The sequence below is a fragment of the Thermobia domestica genome, chromosome 8, assembly GCF_964235325.1.
Source record: "Thermobia domestica chromosome 8, izTheDome1.hap1.1, whole genome shotgun sequence".
Classification (NCBI taxonomy): Eukaryota; Metazoa; Arthropoda; class Insecta; order Zygentoma; family Lepismatidae; genus Thermobia; species Thermobia domestica.
The window spans coordinates 242,765,172-242,783,637 of record NC_137461.1 but is presented as its reverse complement, the minus strand read 5'-3'; the positions used below and the strand labels follow the sequence as shown (position 1 = coordinate 242,783,637).

Here is an 18,466-nt window from a genome sequence, read left to right as displayed (position 1 = left end):
GGTCACTCACAGCAATTGAGAAACCTTCTTTCACAATGAAGTTCATCTAACTTCTTGCTTTTCACGTACGATTCTTTTGTTTTATGAAGTGCAGCTTCTTTTCCTCCCTCCCCTGTATTTTCCCTGACACTATGTCCTCTTGCACATCCCTCATGATGCAGTTCCTCTCAGCCAATGTCAGAACCACTTTCTCTTCCTCTTTCAAATTACATCTAAAATTGTTATTTCCCCCCACTATTTCTAATAACCTTTCATTTGTTTTCCGTTCCATTTAGCCAATACTATCTATTCTTCTCCACACTCACATTTCAAAGGCTTCCAGATTTTTCTTTGCTTTCGCGTAGTATCTATGTTCTTGCCCCGTATAGTGCAATACTGGAATGTTGTAGTCTTTTCATAACTCTATTTGAAGACTCACAAAGTACGCTTTTCTTCTTTGTAAATGTCCTTTTCATCATTCCTATCCTTGCTTTTTTTTTCACGTTCACACTTATGCCAGTACTAATAATACTAATCAACTATGGATAAGTAGTCAACATTCCTCAACATTTACCTCACCACTTCTTTGCTAGTAATATATATATATATATATATATATATATATATATATATATATATATATATATATATATATATTGTATATATATATATGGTGTATCAAAAGTCCTCTGACATACAATATCTCTCTTATTATAATGTTTTCAATCTAAAGTTAAGGATTTTTTTTTTTTTTTTAGTTGGACGAGCTGTTACTTTCTTTTACGCTAACATGTCGATGGCCAGTCCTCATTTCAAACACTAACTTCATTCACTTATATTGTGGGTCCAGGTAAATTACGATGTTGCATTTTCGTTTAACTTTTGATTCATAAATAGTGTACAGCCCAAACAGTGTACAGCCCCTCGTCCGATTAAAAAAAAAAAATCCCTCATTTAGATTGGAAACATCATATTTGGAGAAGGTTTCACCTCTTACATTTTGTTGTAATTCTGATAACAACAGAGTTACCCTATGTCAGGAGACTTTTGATATTTATCCATATTTAAACTAAGGAAGTATATTTTTAGTACAAAGCTGTTTTTAGTTAAGGCACTAAGTGTAGAAGTAAGGTACGCATTGTAAGCCTGCCTATTAGAATTCTTATCTCCTTTGTTTTCCTGACACCTTTCACAGTGTACTTATTACGACGTGCTAGTGGGTTTTTTAAGATTATAATATTACTATTCTTTCGTATGTCTGCTGCTCAAGTATAAGATCTTATTAATGCATTGCCATCCATACAATGTTCTCTACTATTGAAACAAAAGCGAAAAATTTTAGAATGCTAAAAGTTATGCATTTCGCCGTTAGATGGCACCAGAAATTCTCCTGCGTTTGACATCTACCGAACGAAATTGAAACTTCGAAACGTAATGCTTTTTACTATCTTTAGTAGATTTTTATTACGATTACATAGTAATTCTTACAAGATTGTGTTTATCCATCCGTTACTTCGCACAACAGCGCTTGAATCTTAACTCTGTTTTATGTTTCGCAACAGATACCTAGAGCAAATTACTTAAATCGAGTTCGTCAATCCATTAACAACCCAACGGGTAACGAAGACCTTATGGGTAGCTATTGTATATTCCATACAAATAAGCGAATTTTTGAATTCTTTCCGTGATAGATAGCTAGAGCAATTATCTAGGCAGAGTTTGTAAATTGAGGCAATCTGTTTTAAAAAAGAAATGAAATCTTTGAGTTTTGCGTCCCACGTTTACGACGGCTAGGCTAAAGGAGACGGTGATGATGAGTAATGAATGAAATGGTAGAATGAAGAAAGTTGGAGGAAACGGGAGAACCCTCAGGAAACCAACGCACATGGTATTTGTCCACCATAAAGTACACTTGCCGTGGGCTGGGAGGGAACCAGGGATCCCAAGCACCAGAGGTGAACGCTCTACCACTGAGCCACCGGTAACCCCCTCAATCCGTTAAAGTATTATCGGATAACGGCGACTTCTAACGGTGGCTATCTATAGCCCATATCCCATAATATAAGTACACTTTTCGAACTTGCTTTTTTCATTAAAAGATTACTTTGAAAGAGACCATTAAAGGGTTTAATCCGTTAAAACTTAACGAGTAACGGGGAACTTAACGGTGGCTATTCGTATCCCATATATGTGATAGCGAAATTTTGAATTCTGCTTTTTGCGATAGAGAGCTAGAGCAATTAACTAGGTAGATTTTGTTAATAGAGGCACTCCGTTAAAGTATTAACATATAACGGCGACCTCTAACTGTGGCTATCTACATTCTACAAATATAAGGCAGGGACGGATTTAGGACCGACGGATCCAGGACCGACTTCTGGGGGAGGGCGGTGAGTTGTCATACTGCTACTTTTAAGGGAACCAAACTTTGGGACGGGTTTTATTTATATATATAAAATAAGAAAGTCTCTTCTTCTAGGGGGGGGAGGGGACGATCGCCACGATCGCCCCCCTGGATCCGCCCCTGATATAAGGACACTTTTGAATTCTGCTTTTCTCAATAAAACGATTATTTTGACAGAGATCATTAAAGGAGTTAATCCGTTAAAACTTAACGAGTAACGGTGACTGTAACGGTGACTATCCATATCCCATGCAAATAAGCGAGTTTTTGAGTTCTGTGTTTTGCATTATAGATAGCTAGAGCGATTATGTTTCCATGCTCGTTAATGGAGTGAATCCACTGCCATTATAACGGATAACGGTGACCTTGACGGTATCTGTCCATATCCCATACATATACAATTCTCGAGAACCTCTCTACTACTTTAATGGAGTTCGCTTTTTCCCCTAAGTAAGCCTTCTATTGTATAGTTAGAGTTCTTATCGAAATTTCATTAAAATTTACCTTATTGTATATTGGGTTTAAACTTGTACAATTATCAGCAAATGTGCAAAAATGTTGCTATAGGTGTATGTTCTTCCTTTCTAGCATAATTTTCTTGGAGTAATTATAATAAACATTTCTCTACAAAACAACGTGTTGATTGTTATGAATTCACTCCAAAATTATTGACTTAATGACACTAAGAGATATGAAATCATCACCTTTGCTTGCTGCTACACTGTGGTTTTACCTCTGTATATAGGCTTATATTAGGGATAGCCACAATTTTCCGGAATCCGACGGAAATTTCAATTTCCCGATTTCGGGAAAAAATCCGGAATTCAGAAAAGTTCCGGATATCGAAAAGTTCTGGCATTTAGAAAATTGTGGAAACGGGAGGAATTCCGGAATTAAGAAAACTCTCGGAATTTTTCCAAATTACGATAATTTCCGAAGCTGGAATTTTCCGAAATACGGAATTTTTCTGAATTCTGGAATTTTCCGATTCTACTTACCGGATTCTGAAAAGTAAAATTTCCGGAATTAGCCATCCCTAGCCTATATATAGAGTAATAAATTAATACATATTTATACTTAAGTTTGATATACCTAAATACACTTCACCAAGATTAAAAAAAAAAAAGAAAGGATCAGAAATACCCTGTTTTCGAAGTAAATTTCTGAATATATTGAACATTAAAATTGCATATTTTCAATTCAATAAATTTGTAGTCTATGTAAACGAATGTATATGTAATACTTCAATTACAAGAGCTAATTTTATAGTATGGTCTAATGACTATGATGTGTGACTCTCACTCGGAAGGCCTCAGTTCGATTCTCTATTTCGGAAAGAAATATTTTTGCGAGGGAGTGTGAGCTACTGGTTAGGATTTTGCTTGTATCGGGGAAGTTAGTTCAAACATCACTGTCTATAATCCTCACTGAAGTTTCTTAGATATAAAAAGGTAAATGTGGTTTGGTGGTACTTTTAAACCTTCCACTCCCTGTCCCTTTGTGTTCTTGACTCTTAATGATTACTGTGTTACTTAGTAAATGACTGATCATGACCATTATGACTTCAAACTTTTATGGTTATTAGTACTGTCAGTCTTCCATAAACAAGTTTTGGATTAATCTATTCTAATATATGGGACCGATTTTAACCGAAAATTTCTCAAAAATAGGTTAGTCACTCATAGGCATCTCACTTTAAAATCACCTGCTTAAAGGCTGTATTTCTGTCACTGTTGGTTGAGAACATGATTAATCTTAACCAGTGGTGGATCTATGCCGGGGTCTGGGGCCTATGAGCCCCCAGTTTTTTGAGTCACAAAAATAAATTAAGCTATTATTTATATACCTTTGAAAGTTTGTAATAAATTTATGATATACCTATCATGGTTTGGGTACAAAACCTCGCGGCCAGAACCTCGCGGAAACAACCTCGCGGACCAAAACCTCGCCTGGCCAAAACTTCGCCTCCCAAAACCTCGCGTCCCAAAATCTCGCCGGGCCGAAACCTCGCCTGGCCAAAACCTCGCCGCCCAAAACCTCGCGGGACAAAATCTCGCCGGGCCAAAACCCCGCCTGGCCAAAACCTCGCCGCCCAAAACGTCGCGGGCCAAAACCTGGCGGGGCCAAAACCTCGCCTGGCCAAAATCTCGCCACCCAAAACCTCGCGGGCCAAAATATCGCCGGGCCAAAACCTCGTCTTCCAAAATGTAAATGTTCCAACAGATGATAAGGTTGACGGTATAAAAGACGCTGTTTCACAAGAAGTATCACGGGTATTTGACCAAGTCCCGCGATACCATATGAAAATTTTATTTCTGTATTAGAGGATTTCAATGTGAAGGTAGGGCGACAGGATGTTTTTAAACTGGTTATGGGGAAAGGAAGTCTGCATAAGGAAAGTAATGACAAGTAACGGGGTTAGTTCCGTGAACTTTGGAACATCCAAAAACTTAAAATTTTAACAAAAATCTAATAATATTTATGAAAGTATGAAATAATATATGAGTTTTTACGACGTCCCTTGATTATGTCCTGTAGGTTAAAGAAGACGTAGATGATCAGGATGAAGGAAATGATCGAATAAAGAAAGTGGGAGGAAACGGCAATAACCCGAGAAAGCCCACGTACACAATGTTTTGTATCTTATTATTATTATTATTATTATTATTATTATTATTATTATTTGTAATGTGAAATGGCATATTAAGAAACACATTGGGTAAATTTTAAAGAAAAGTTTCATTCGCGGCAATGTTTTGGGTGGCGAGGTTTTGGCCCGGCGAGATTTTGGGCGGCGAGGTTTTGGCCACGCGACGTTTTGGGCGGCGAGGTTTTGGCCCGGCGAGATTTTGGCCCGCGAGGTTTTAACCCGGCGAGATTTTGTTCCGCGAGGTTTTGGGCGACGAGGTTTTGGCCACGCGAGGTTTTGGCCCGGCGAGATTTTGTCCCGCGAGGTTTTGGCCGGCGAGATTTTGGGCGGCGATGTTTCGGCCGCGAGATTTTGTCCGTATCCCACCTATCATAGTCTGCGTTCTGGCTGGCCACCCCAATTTTCACCTTTTTGATCCGCCTCTGATCATAACTACTTGGGCCATTCAGAAATGATTGGCACTACATTTTTTTCTTGTTTTCACAGAGGACCATTTATTGAACAAACGATTACAGTTTATTTTAGAGGTATTTCCCGCCAATGTCTATGCACCTTTGCAACCGTTCTGGAAGCTTCCTTATTTGTGTAGCAAACCATTCTTTGCGGGATATCTCTCTGCCACTGGCGGACAAATGCGTGGAGTTCATCATTTGTATTGAACTTTTTACCTCTCATGTCCTCTTCCATTGTGTCGAATAAAGCATAGTCGCTAGGAGCCAGATCCGGCGAATATGTAGGATGTGGCAGTACATTAAACCCTAGTTTATGTACTGTGGCAATTGTCTGGCGACTGACATGTAACTGTGCATTGTCGTGTTGAAGAAGAACGCCACGGCCATTTTCCTTGTCAGCGTTGTTGGATGCGTCGGCGGAGTCTATGCAGTGAACCGTAGTAGCTCTCACTGTCGATGGATGTATTGGGAGGGAGCCATTCCACCAGCAGTATCCCTTCCTGATCCCAGAAAAGGATCGCCATTTATTTCCGCACGAATAGTCCCATCCGTGCCTTCTTGGACGAGGGCTTTCAGTATGCCTCCATTCCATGGACTGGTGTTTCTTTTCTGGAGTCTCGTAGAGGAGTCAAGTTTCGTCGACGGTGACCAGACGCTCAAAGAACTCGGTCAGATTTTCACTGTACTGTTGCATCAACTGCTGGCAAATCTCCACGCGCTTATGTTTCTGTGCAACAGTGAGCTTATGAGGCACCCATTGTGCATACACCTTGTAGAACTTCAAATCCTCATGAATGATAGTGTAGAGGGAGCCCCGTGATAGACCTGTTTCTTTCTCTAGTTCAGCAAACGTGATTTTCCCGTGGCATTGCTTAGTCTGCGTGCAGTTGCAGGACGCCCAGTGCTTTTGTTTTTTGCAGCATTGTCTTTGCCTTCTTTAAATTCGGATACCCAACGAAACACGGATCTGCGACTTGGTGCTGTGTCCTCACATACGGTTAATAATCTGTTGTGGATGTCTGAAGTATTTACTCCTTCCGTCCAAAGAAACCACACTGTCTACCGTTGCCCATGTGTGTCTGCTTCCATGTTGTCTTTTCGCTGTCCACCAGCGTCATGACAAGTTGGAACAACTGCTACTACAATGTGCTACCTACGGAAAGAAACAAAACCATTTAGTGGAGTTTGATAGTCTATCTTAATGCATACATAAACAAACATTTCAAACTGCTACTGGGCACCAGTTATAGGGGGAGTGGGGGAGTTATTGAACGAACTAAATATCTTCATGATAATGATTATGTAAAAGTTTGATTAATGTACTTCAAACTATTACTAAATAATTCATCAAGAAGGAACAAATGTTTATAATAACATATGAACCTTTTAGTGTAATAACGTATGGTTCTCGGTCAACATTTCTGAATGAAAAAGTATTGTAAATCATAACCATCTTAGTTTAGAAACCAGCGTAACTTGATCACTATCAACGTACAAAGGTTGGTTCTTCAACCCTGAAAATTCATGGGTACATTGATGGTAATGTGATAGTTCTCAGGCCACAGTTTCTTAAGAGCAGTCCCGTAGCTAGTCCAAACATTTAGGGGGCCCTGATCCAACCATATTTTGGGTCACTACCACACTGGAAAAAAAATGTAGCTGGCGTACTTAAAAAGATAGGTTACATGCGTAATTCCTGTAGTATTTGGACTTAACGTACAGCAGACGTATAACTGAAAACGCATGTTTTATAATACTTTCTGTACAAGTGTTCCATCTATACGTACTTTCCGTATGAAACAATGTAGGCGGTCAGGATCTCACATACAAATGGACGTATATAACATATAACTGACGATGGTAACATAAGTATATGCATGTGATATACGGAAAACTGTTAGATGTCAGACATCCTCCAACGGCATGATGTAACAACTAAGGGAAATGCCTATGTAGCATACAGGTAACGTATGCTCCGTACTGATTTCTATAGCAAGCAAGAGAATAACGTATATTTGTCCGGTGAACGGATTTTTCTCTATGCATATTATAGTTGGAACAGTAATTCCGGTTTAATAAACATGAAAGAATCACTTGACTGGTTCACAATGACACTGTATGTTCTTCACACTTTTCTTTATTCAAACATTTAAGTGAAATTGAATATTATTTTACTGGTTTTCAATATCTAATATTATATTTCCGGTTTAGTAAACGTGTCTACTCAACTAAAAAAGCAAGACATTTCTTATATTCTATTGGGAAGCACGTAATTCTTTTCACAAAAATATAAATTCTACAAAATATGAATTTATTACTGTTCAACGAAAGAAAAAAAAAATCAAAGATGGAACATGCACAAATCTATAGATGTCACGAGCGTAAGTATAAAAACACACAATTCAGTTTTCGTTAAAATGGAGGGAAAAATTAACTTGTAAACCTTTAAATTAATGCTGTGCGATGACCGTGAGATAATTATTGGGGCAAGACTGATTTTAAATATATCATCATTAAGGTTTTGATTGTGGCACACTAACAAGTCGACAGTACATTGTATGGCTAATGACATAAACTTAAAATTTTCATTAATTACATACAGCGCCGTATAGCGGAAGGACATCCTATCCTTGGTGAATTAGTAGACCAGACTCCTGCACAACCACGGCATGCCTATCCTCCAGTTGACCATCTACTCGCTTTACATGACCAAGAAGAGGCCACTGCTACCTATAACCCACGTCGTCGAATATATCATTGCCATCCGCATATCTATAATCCGTAACCTCTATCCTCCACATTTGGGTTTTCATCCACGCTCATGCACTTCTTCTACCGCATCTATATATATAATAATGAGTATACAACTATACTTTTAATATCTTCCTGAACCCATCTATAAACAAAAGATTCCACCAACTCCGTTTTCACTGGCCCCAGAGAAGGCGTTACCCTCTGAGGCCCGCCCAGTTTCGACTGGGAATGAAATTGCAGGTAAAAAAAAAAATAATAATAATATTTTGAGAAATTATCATATAGTGATAGTACCTACTACCATTACGGATTGATATAGTCCCAGACTCACAATAATGTTTGCTCTCCAATTTAGAAGGTTATATACCCTTATATACCCCGAAGAATCAATTAGTTGCGCGGTTTTACGAGTAACCAACTGGAGTCTCAAAACAAAACTAATACTTTATACATACAAGGTCTTTGTTCGTCCTACTCTTACTCGTGGATATATCGTCTGATTGTCCGCTCAGCCAAAGTTCTGCTCCATATTACAGGTCCTCGAACGTCATGTTTTACGCCCTGTCTATTCACTACCTGCACGAACTCCAACACAAGAAGTCTACCGCCGCACAACTATGCTATTCTTTTACAGCATTTCTACCGTCTTCGCTGTCGCTACATTCAACACCGTATGAATGCCGCTCACTCGATGCTTCATAAGCTATTAGATGAGACGCCAGCTGTGCTATGTTACATATACTCACCAGTCGATCATCTTCTTATACTCCATGAACGCTCTACAATCCACATCGTCGAATTTACCATCATTAGCATATCTATTGTACATAATTTCATTATTGCACTCTTTTATTCTCACCATCAGGACTCCCATTGTCTCAACCCACTCTGAGCAGCTCCAGAGCAGAAGATTAACACCCTTGTCTCAACTAATATCATGTGACCATATGTTAAGTGAACAACACTTCATTGCTACCATCACCTCATGCATCACCGCATTATTGTGTATTAATGACAATAAATCAATTTTAAAATCCGATACTCACTCCTAATACCTTCTTACTGTAATGAAACCATGAACTGAGAATTTAAAAAATCATTTTTTCATAAAAATTATAATGGCAATTTGGTAGGTGAAGATGGAACTACGTTTTCTGTAATATTTTAACTTTTGGATACATGCATCACATTATTTTTAAAAACTCACAAGGACAGGACTTGTAATCAAGAAATCGTTGGAAGCAGAAGCAAAATAGTCAAGAATCACCTGTAGTCAAATAACATTGCTTGTCAGTAGTAATTAACAATTCGGATAAAATCACGAAAAAGATGAAAGTAAACCTCAGGGTAAATTAAAGTTCAAAAATACTTATTTGTACATCATTAGATAACAATAATATTTTTCAGAAATTGTAATTAGGACTTTCCTAAGATTTTGTAAATTTTTATGGTGGCTTTTGGCAAAGTTAAAAGGAAAAATAATTAAAGTAAACAAGGACAATAGTCCATATAAAATGACCAAGTTTGCAAGTAAAAAATCATTCTGCATTCTGCATTCTGGGTCCTGTATCCAGAATCGCAATGGAATGGTTTATACGAAATTACAAATGCCGCAAGAAAGACCATTGTCCGGTCAAGACCAAGCGAAATATGCAATAAGGTAATGTATGACTACAGAGAACTTTAACTGTCTAATTTGCATGTGACATGAAATTAGGAGGTCTCTGAAAGTGACAGGCAGATTTGAATGTTTAAATATTTAGCTTATTTCCGTTTGGTTAAGCATTGAGTAAAATTATAATGATCTGTTATACAATTAATCTGACATACTATGTCTGGTTATAAATTCAGTACTCTTGGATGTTCACTGTTAAATAATTTATATTGTTACAAAAATATCCACTATACTACCATTGTAAGTCAGTTGTTTCATCAATAAAATATTGTCATTTCATGACAATAAGAGATTGCAACCATTAGTTTAATTGCACTCTTTAATTAAGGTACAAATTCGCTATTCCTTTTGTAATTTATATAACACAATTTTCGATTTAATACTCTTTAATTTTGATTTTGATTTCTTTAATATTTTTATTTCTTGACTTATGGTACATAGCTCCAATTTAAAAAATCATTTTTTCATAAAAATTATAATGGCAATTTGGTAGGTGAAGATGGAACTACGTTTTCTGTAATATTTTAACTTTTGGATACATGCATCACATTATTTTTAAAAACTCACAAGGACAGGACTTGTAATCAAGAAATCGTTGGAAGCAGAAGCAAAATAGTCAAGAATCACCTGTAGTCAAATAACATTGCTTGTCAGTAGTAATTAACAATTCGGATAAAATCACGAAAAAGATGAAAGTAAACCTCAGGGTAAATTAAAGTTCAAAAATACTTATTTGTACATCATTAGATAACAATAATATTTTTCAGAAATTGTAATTAGGACTTTCCTAAGATTTTGTAAATTTTTATGGTGGCTTTTGGCAAAGTTAAAAGGAAAAATAATTAAAGTAAACAAGGACAATAGTCCATATAAAATGACCAAGTTTGCAAGTAAAAAATCATTCTGCATTCTGCATTCTGGGTCCTGTATCCAGAATCGCAATGGAATGGTTTATACGAAATTACAAATGCCGCAAGAAAGACCATTGTCCGGTCAAGACCAAGCGAAATATGCAATAAGGTAATGTATGACTACAGAGAACTTTAACTGTCTAATTTGCATGTGACATGAAATTAGGAGGTCTCTGAAAGTGACAGGCAGATTTGAATGTTTAAATATTTAGCTTATTTCCGTTTGGTTAAGCATTGAGTAAAATTATAATGATCTGTTATACAATTAATCTGACATAAAATCATTTTTTCATAAAAATTATAATGGCAATTTGGTAGGTGAAGATGGAACTAAGTTTTCTGTAATATTTTAACTTTTGGATACATGCATCACATTATTTTTAAAAACTCACAAGGACAGGACTTGTAATCAAGAAATCGTTGGAAGCAGAAGCAAAATAGTCAAGAATCACCTGTAGTCAAATAACATTGCTTGTCAGTAGTAATTAACAATTCGGATAAAATCACGAAAAAGATGAAAGTAAACCTCAGGGTAAATTAAAGTTCAAAAATACTTATTTGTACATCATTAGATAACAATAATATTTTTCAGAAATTGTAATTAGGACTTTCCTAAGATTTTGTAAATTTTTATGGTGGCTTTTGGCAAAGTTAAAAGGAAAAATAATTAAAGTAAACAAGGACAATAGTCCATATAAAATGACCAAGTTTGCAAGTAAAAAATCTTTCTGCACTCGTTATTCTGCATTCTGCATTCTGGGTCCTGTATCCAGAATCGCAATGGAATGGTCTATACGAAATTACAAATGCCGCAAAGAAGACCATTGTCCGGTCAAGACCAAGCGAATTATGCAATAAGGTAATGTATGACTACAGAGAATTTTAACTGTCTATTTTGCATGTGACATGAAATTAGGAGGTCTCTGAAAGTGACAGGCAGATTTGAATGTTTAAATATTTAGCTTATTTCCGTTTGATTAAGCATTGAGTAGAATTATAATGATCTGTTATCCAATTAATCTGACATACTAATCTGATAATCTGTATTCAGTACTCTTGGATGTTCACTGTTAAATAATTTATATTGTTACAAAAATTTCCACTATACTACCATTGTAAGTCAGTTGTTTCATTAATAAAATATTGTCATTTTATGACAATAAGAGATTGCAAACATTCGTTTAATTGCACTCTTAATTTGATTTAAGAATTCACTGTTCCTTTGGTCATTGACTTGATACAATTTATGTTGATTTTTATTTCTTTTATATTAATTTTTTGACTTACGATACATTTTCTTCTAGTTGGTGGGGTAATGTAATGAAACCATGAACTGAGAATTAAAAAAATCATTCTGCATTCTGCATTCTGGGTCCTGTATCCAGAATCGCAATGGAATGGTTTATACGAAATTACAAATGCCGCAAGAAAGACCATTGTCCGGTCAAGACCAAGCGAAATATGCAATAAGGTAATGTATGACTACAGAGAACTTTAACTGTCTATTTTGCATGTGACATGAAATTAGGAGGTCTCTGAAAGTGACAGGCAGATTTGAATGTTTAAATATTTAGCTTATTTCCGTTTAGTTAAGCATTGAGTAAAATTATAATGATCTGTTATACAATTAATCTGACATACTATGTCTGGTTGCGAATTCAGTACTCTTGGATGCTCACTGTTAAATAATTTATATTGTTACAAAAATATCCACTATACTACCATTGTAAGTCAGTTGTTTCATTAATAAAGTATTGTCAATTGTGACAATAAGAAATTGCAACCATTAGTTTAATTGCACTCTTTAATTTGATTTAAGAATTTACTGTCCCGTTAGTTAATGATTTGATACATTTTTTTTTGATTATTTTATTTCTTTAACATTTTAATTTTTTGACTTACGGTACATAGCTCCTTAGGCAAACATATGCTATCATGTGACATGCCAAATAGATATGTTGTTTTTCTCTGTGTCATAGAAACAATATCGAATTATTTTCAATTTTTTGTAATAATTTTGTTATCAGTTTAGCATAGTGTTTGTTTGCTGGTATACATGTTTTCTTATACACAATCGCTCAAAGTAGACTTAATTATTTATCTCAAACTACCGCCTGCGTCTCTCGTTTTCGATCGTATAATACTAACATAATTATAGACTTGCTTATTTCTCTCAAACTATCGCCTGTGTTTCTCGTTTTTGTTCATATTGTACTAACATAATTAACCTTGGTACTCTCAACATTTGTTTTTCGTACTAAAAAAATCACTAATCATTCTCAGGTGAATCCTATTCATTTTCACAACAGGTATATTTTGCTTGAATATTTCGTTCAGTTTCAAACCATAAACTGTACTGACAAAATTGAGTTGAAACATACTCACTACACGTGGCGTTTTGGGGAGTCGCGTCGCGAGGGTTTGTATTTGAATTTCCTCTTTTGTCAGTAAATCATGCTTTTACAATAGACCGAGGTAAAAATATTCCTGGAATTGGGGTATGCAGGAATATTTTACCGCCCTATATTAGTCTTCTTTGTGGGGGGAAGGCTAATATTCAATTCCTATGCTCAGATGATATAGCCAGTATCTACGTTAATTTCATTATTATAGGCCTTACCTGAGACATCACAATCATATCATTATAGACACAAAACAACAACACGAGAAATCACTACATCAGCACAAATTAAATCACTAACAATAACATTTACGCACAGGCAATCGCACTCTCACGAGGACATAACATCACAAGACACTTTTCACTTTTCAGAAAAACACACTTTCTTCCACTACAATTCTAATCATAACATTCCATCTAATAACGGTTGTAGTGTCATTCTTTCGTTTCTGGGTCATTAACCACAAGTAAACAAACACAGTTGCTGCGAAATTATTCCTTTTTCCTATTATATAATATTTGCAGAAAGAATATATTTTTAATAATAATACTAATATAAATGTTATACACATATTTCCACAAAAATGTTCGATATTGTTTGACTTTACCTTACATTGCAATACGACAAAAACACGAAAAGTTTAAAAAAAATAAAAAAAACTAATGCAATTTCTTTTGTCATTATGCAACTACAAAGAGATGTCACTGCAGGAGGCCAGTTCCTTCTCCAGCAAAATGTAGTCCACCAGCATGGGCACATCCTTCTTCGAGATGGTCCAGTTCCAGATGCTACGTCCAGTCTCTACAAGGGTCATCGTCCAGACGTTCCTGTACCAGCATTGGCCTGCCCGCTTCTGTTTCTCCAGCGCCTCTCACATGCAGATCCAACCATCTTTCTCCAGAGCTAGAACACCTAATGGTCAACTAGTCCTTGCAGTTATGCCGAGCTTCTACATCAGCTGTTCCAGAATCACCACCACACCAGCCAGCATCTTCTTCTGCTCCTGTTTCACCACAGATACATCGTCACTTTCATCACTCAGCAGCACAGGTTGCTCCTACGTATGACAGCTCCCGGCTCCAGTTGTTGTTGAAATGTTCCAGTGCCACAGCTGTCCCATCATCATAAAGGTCAAGGGTTCGATTCCAGAACTCGGAAAACCAATCACCGCAGCTTTAGCTCGCCTCCAGTCCACACGACGTACACCGAGACGCCAAGCTGTTTTTCATCCGTCATCAAGGGTCCTTGGTTTGGCCAGGACATCGTTAATTCGCAGCTCCCAGCAAAAGGTGACGCCCAAATGCCACACCAAATGCGTAGCTGTTCATCATCCTTCACTACGGTCCCGAGTACATATCAAGAAGAGGACCATCTATAGGAACCACTATCGGTTGCCTACTGTCAGTCGCAACTCTCAGCGTCTGCATTTACAGAGGCCCAGTTGCAGTTCACATAATCTACCATTTCATTCAGTCTTCACTTCGATTTCTGTGGAGTGACTAGGGACATTCTTCGTTTTCGAAGACCCTGTTTTTCACCTCCCAGTGTTCTGAAGTGAGACCACAATCATTCAAGTGGACATTATGTTCACCCCCCAGTGTTTTTCACAGTGTTTAGTGTTTGTCAATTTATTCAATGTTTATTCGAACTGAGAATTTAAAAACTAATGACATACGCTAAAGGTACTGTTCAGGAATTTTTCTTCTAGTTGGTGGGGTAATGTAATGAAACCATGAACTGAGAATTAAAAAAATCATTCTGCATTCTGCATTCTGGGTCCTGTATCCAGAATCGCAATGGAATGGTTTATACGAAATTACAAATGCCGCAAGAAAGACCATTGTCCGGTCAAGACCAAGCGAAATATGCAATAAGGTAATGTATGACTACAGAGAACTTTAACTGTCTATTTTGCATGTGACATGAAATTAGGAGGTCTCTGAAAGTGACAGGCAGATTTGAATGTTTAAATATTTAGCTTATTTCCGTTTAGTTAAGCATTGAGTAAAATTATAATGATCTGTTATACAATTAATCTGACATACTATGTCTGGTTATAAATTCAGTACTCTTGGATGTTCACTGTTAAATAATTTATATTGTTACAAAAATATCCACTATACTACCATTGTAAGTCAGTTGTTTCATCAATAAAATATTGTCATTTCATGACAATAAGAGATTGCAACCATTAGTTTAATTGCACTCTTTAATTAAGGTACAAATTCGCTATTCTTTTTGTAATTTATATAACACAATTTTCGATTTAATACTCTTTAATTTTGATTTTGATTTCTTTAATATTTTTATTTCTTGACTTATGGTACATAGCTCCTTAGGCAAACATATGCTATCATGTGACATGCCAAATAGATATGTTGTTTTTCTCTGTGTCAGAAACAATATCGAATTATTTTCAATTTTTTGTAATAATTTTATTATCAGTTTAGCATAGTGTTTGTTTGCTAGTATACATGTTTTCTTATACACAATTGCTCACAGTAGACTTAATTATTTATCTCAAACTACCGCCTGCGTCTCTCGTTTTCGATCGTATAATACTGTACTAACATAATTATAGACTTGCTTATTTATCTCAAACTATCGCCTGTGTTTCTCGTTTTCGTTCATATTGTACTAACATAATTCATCTTGAGTACTCTCAACATTTTGTTTCTTGTACTTAAAAAAAAAAAAAATCATTCTCAGGTCAATCCTATTCATTTTTATAACAGGTATATTTTGCTTAATATTACGTTCAGTTTCAAACCATAAACCGTACTGACAAAATTGAGTTGAAACATACTCACTACACGTGGCGTTTTGGGGAGTCGCGTCGCGAGGGTTTGTATTTGAATTTCCTCTTTTGTCAGTAAATCATGCTTTTACAATAGACCGAGGTAAAAATATTCCTGGAATTGGGGTATGCAGGAATATTTTACCGCCCTATATTAGTCTTCTTTGTGGGGGGAAGGCTAATATTCAATTCCTATGCTCAGATGATATAGCCAGTATCTACGTTAATTTCATTATTATAGGACTTACCTGAGACATCACAAAGGTAATGTATGACTACAGAGAACTTTAACTGTCTAATTTGCATGTGACATGAAATTAGGAGGTCTCTGAAAGTGACAGGCAGATTTGAATGTTTAAATATTTAGCTTATTTCCGTTTGGTTAAGCATTGAGTAAAATTATAATGATCTGTTATACAATTAATCTGACATACTATGTCTGGTTGTGAATTCAGTACTCTTGGATGTTCACTGTTAAATAATTTATATTGTTACAAAAATTTCCACTATACTACCATTGTAAGTCAGTTGTTTCATCAATAAAATATTGTCATTTCATGACAATAAGAGATTGCAACCATTAGTTTAATTGCACTCTTAATTTGATTTAAGAATTCACTGTTCCTTTGGTCATGAATTTTTTCTTCCAGTTGGTGGGGTAATGTAATGAAACCATGAACTGAGAATTTAAAAACTAATGACATACGCTAAAGGTACTGTTCAGGAATTTTTTCTTCCAGTTGGTGGGGTAATCTAATGAAACCATGAACTGAGAATTTAAAAAATCATTTTTTCATAAAAATTATAATGGCAATTTGGTAGGTGAAGATGGAACTACGTTTTCTGTAATATTTTAACTTTTGGATACATGCATCACATTATTTTTAAAAACTCACAAGGACAGGACTTGTAATCAAGAAATCGTTGGAAGCAGAAGCAAAATAGTCAAGAATCACCTGTAGTCAAATAACATTGCTTGTCAGTAGTAATTAACAATTCGGATAAAATCACGAAAAAGATGAAAGTAAACCTCAGGGTAAATTAAAGTTCAAAAATACTTATTTGTACATCATTAGATAACAATAATATTTTTCAGAAATTGTAATTAGGACTTTCCTAAGATTTTGTAAATTTTTATGGTGGCTTTTGGCAAAGTTAAAAGGAAAAATAATTAAAGTAAACAAGGACAATAGTCCATATAAAATGACCAAGTTTGCAAGTAAAAAATCATTCTGCACTCGTTATTCTGCATTCTGCATTCTGGGTCCTGTATCCAGAATCGCAATGGAATGGTCTATACGAAATTACAAATGCCGCAAGAAAGACCATTGTCCGGCCAAGACCAAGCGAAATATGCAATAAGGTAATGTATGACTACAGAGAACTTTAACTGTCTATTTTGCATGTGACATGAAATTAGGAGGTCTCTGAAAGTGACAGGCAGATTTGAATGTTTAAATATTTAGCTTATTTCCGTTTGGTTAAGCATTGAGTAAAATTATAATGATCTGTTATACAATTAATCTGACATACTATGTCTGGTTGTGAATTCAGTACTCTTGGATGTTCACTGTTAAATAATTTATATTGTTACAAAAATTTCCACTATACTACCAATGTAAGTCAGTTGTTTCATCAATAAAATATTGTCATTTCATGACAATAAGAGATTGCAACCATTAGTTTAATTGCACTCTTAATTTGATTTAAGAATTCACTGTTCCTTTGGTCATTGATTTCAAACAATTTACTTTGATTTTTATTTCTTTAATATTTTAATTTTTTGACTTACGGTACATTACTAATAGACATCACTGACCGAAAAAAGGCGTTATCTCTGTGATGCATTGATAGGCAAATGTATTGATAGGAATGAAAGTACATTAAAACAATTAGTACTTCAATTTTAATTTCTACTTCGCTAACACATTGTACAAATATCTTTAAAAAATCAATCAGTAGATCACATTGTGCTAAACAAAATAGCATGGCCTGGGATAAATTATCATGTGTAGTTTTCGAGAAAATCGAAAAACAAAACAAACGAACTTTTGTTGTGGTAAATATCGTTTCTAATAATAATAATAATAATGATAATAATTATATAGCCTTTATTTGCCTGGAAGAAATTATTATTTATGTATTCCAGAAGCAGTCTGTCCCCAGTCTGCTATCCTGTAAATGAATGCATGGTTTGCTCATCGCAATTTTAACCCAGTCTGCTATTCTTTAAATGAATCCAGGGAGTGTCCCATTAAACCTCCAAGAGCAGAGGAACAATAAATGTACTAAAGGGAGTTCTCAAGAAAAAGAGATTCATTAGTAACGTTTTTGTCGAAGACATTTATCAACAAGCTAGTAACCTATTTTGTTCTTTTGGATTCAAGCTATGCAAATTGGTGCAAATGTTGTAATTGACTGTACTCAGAATATTACTGTTAT

The 18,466-nt window shown here is 35.6% G+C and overlaps 2 protein-coding genes and 1 long non-coding RNA gene across 3 annotated transcripts in view; 2 read left to right on the top strand and 1 right to left on the bottom strand.

The window, feature by feature from the left end:
• The window catches only part of LOC145693511 (protein takeout-like), a 287,051-nt gene extending 273,134 nt beyond the window's left edge, over positions 1 to 13,917 (bottom strand). Inside the window, exon 1 of the mRNA XM_081769580.1 lies at positions 13,446 to 13,917. The gene's annotated coding sequence lies outside the window, so the exon portion shown is untranslated. The remainder of the gene's footprint in view (positions 1 to 13,445) is intronic.
• The window catches only part of LOC145693512 (protein takeout-like), an 87,248-nt gene that overhangs the window by 30,269 nt on the left and 38,513 nt on the right, over positions 1 to 18,466 (top strand). The gene's annotated exons all lie outside the window — the stretch shown is intronic.
• Positions 9,311 to 17,697, top strand: LOC145693513 (uncharacterized). The gene is made up of 2 exons (XR_014132798.1): positions 9,311 to 12,296; positions 13,924 to 17,697. It is a non-coding gene; the product is annotated as an uncharacterized LOC145693513 (long non-coding RNA).